Raw genomic sequence first — 2,672 nt, forward strand, 5'->3', positions numbered from 1 at the left:
CCTGAATAACAGTAAATAGTAACAGTTGTAATAATGGCGATGTCTTGTCTTAACTTTAATGGTAAATGTATAGTTGTACATGATTTAGCAATGAATAAAAGCATAGTCTCTCTCATGCTGTAAATTATGTAAGGAAATGTTCAACTGTTCTTTTATTAAGCAATTGCATTAAGAATGAATATAACTGTTCTAAAACTGATTTATGGTGCTGAATGCACTACTTGGTAAAATTACTAGAGATCACTGAATTGTACACTTTAAATGGGTCAAGTTTATGAAATGTAAAACAATAAAGTTATTTTATAAAAAGAATGACAATTTTACCACATATCTTTTAGTACCTATAGAGATGATCATGTACCATTTTACTTTTACTCTGTTTATATGATGAACTGTTTAAATAATACAAAAATACTGATATTGCTAGAATATATCGCACTTAGTCATAGTGTGCTAATCTTTTTACGTAGTGCTCAATTCTGTGTGCTAACTTTTTAAAATAGCTTTTAGAGGGAGGAAAGAATTTAATCGATCAGTTGCTTCTTATCCGTGTCCTGACTGGGGATTGAACCTGCACCCTGGATATGTGCCCTGACCGGAATTGAACCCTCCATCTTTCAGTGTATGGGGCAATGCTCCAACCAGTTGACCCACACTGCCAGGGCTGTTTGCTAATTTTTAAATTTAGGACTTATGACAATACTTAGAAAGGATACTCATTTAATTTCCCTTTGTGTACTTTCTTTATTAGGTAATGGTATCAATATTATATCTTACTGTTTAAATAAGAATTTGGGAGCTTTTCTTTTTTTATATGGTTTGGAATAGTTTAAATATTATTAGAATTGTCCATTTAGAATTTCTTAGAATTCCCCCAAAAGTCATCTAGGCCTGTTTTTGTTTACTTATGTATTTGTTCATTGGAAGGACAGTCATGAAGGTAGCTCTTTTAATTTTGTTTCATTATAGTATTGACCTATTTAAGATTTCTGTGTGTGTGTGTGTGTGTGTGTGTCTGTGTGTGGAGTGTGGTTCCTTAAGTATGCATTATATGTTATTTACTAAACATCTTCAAGTTACACTGATTGAGTCCCTCATAATAAAGTATGAGGTGATCTGTTATTGTTGAGTTATTGTTTTTGAGAGTGGTGGCTCTTTTCATATTCAGTGTTTTATGGTATTTGACAATCTACCATTCCCAGATTTAGACATTAAGGACTGTTCTATATTTTCATTGTTGAGATGGTGACATTATATACCTTATGTGTGTTTACATTGCTTGGTAGACCAAGAGAACATTTGGCCAAGAGAACCCAGTTTTACTGCAAGTCATGTGGCAGACACAGTGCCAGTCCTTAATGGGTACAACTACTTTTTCTCCTTCTTATACATTGTAGGCACTCAGAAATCCCAGTGAATGAAATATTTGTTACCCTACCTGGTTTGGCTCAGTGGATAGAGCATTGGCCTGTGGACTGAGGGGTCCCCAGTTCAATTCTGATCAAGAAAACATGCCCGGGTTGCAGGCTCGATCCTCAGTAGGGGGCTTGCAGGAGGCAGCCAATCACTGATTCTCTCTCATCATTGATGTTTCTCTCTCTCTCTCTCTCTCTCTCTCTCTCTCTCTCTTTCTCTCTTCCTCTCTCAAATAGATAAAAATATATTTTTAAAAAATAAATATTTGTTTAGCATCTACTATAAGTTTGCTTGGGGAAGATATAAAAGTCATATTCTGAGAGAAAACACATGTTATAAATGCAAAATTGAATTAAAGAAATTAAATGTGGTAGTTATATGTATTCAGATATATTAAAGGATACAGTTTACATTCTTGTCTGGGGGAGAATAACGTTGAAATAATTTTCAGATAGAGTGAAAAGTAAATATTGATTCAGTTACCTTTCTTTCTGGCTTGAATTTACAAATTAATATAGAGAGCTAAAACTGTTTCAGTAGAATTTTTGTTTAGTTTTTAATTTTTTTCTTCATTGATTAAGGTATTACATATGTGTCTTTATCCACCCATTGCCTCCACACCACCCCACGCATGCCCTTACCCGCTGGTGTCTGTGTCCATTGGTTGGGCTTATATGCGTGCATACATGTCCTTTGGTTGGTCTCTCTCCCGTACCCCCACCCTCCTCTACCTTCCCTCTGAGTTTTGATGATCTGATCAATGCTTCTCTGTCTCTGGATCTGTTTTTGTTCATCAGTTTATGTTGTTCATTATATTCCATAAATGAGTGAGATCATGTGATATTTATCTTTCTCTGACTGGCTTATTTTGCTTAGCATAATGCTTTCCAGTTCCATCCATGCTGTTGAAAATGGTAAGAATTCCTTCTTTTTTTACTGCACTGTACTATTCCATTGTGTAGATGTACCACAGTTTTTTAATCCACTCATCTGCTGATGGACACTTAGGCTGTTTCCAAATCTTAGCTATGGTGAATTGTGCTGCTATGAACATAGGGATGCATATATCCTTTCTGATTGGTGTTTCTGGTTTCTCGGGATAAATTCCTAGAAGTGGGATCACTGGGTCAAATGGGAACTCCATTTTTAGTTTTTTGAGGAAACTCCATACTGTTCTCCACAGTGGCTGCACCAGTCTGCATTCCCACCGACAGTGCACGAGGGTTCCTTTTTCTCCACATCCTCACCAGCATTTG

This window comes from Myotis lucifugus, unplaced genomic scaffold (assembly GCF_000147115.1).
Source record: "Myotis lucifugus unplaced genomic scaffold, Myoluc2.0 scaffold_7, whole genome shotgun sequence".
NCBI classification, from domain to species: domain Eukaryota; kingdom Metazoa; phylum Chordata; class Mammalia; order Chiroptera; family Vespertilionidae; genus Myotis; species Myotis lucifugus.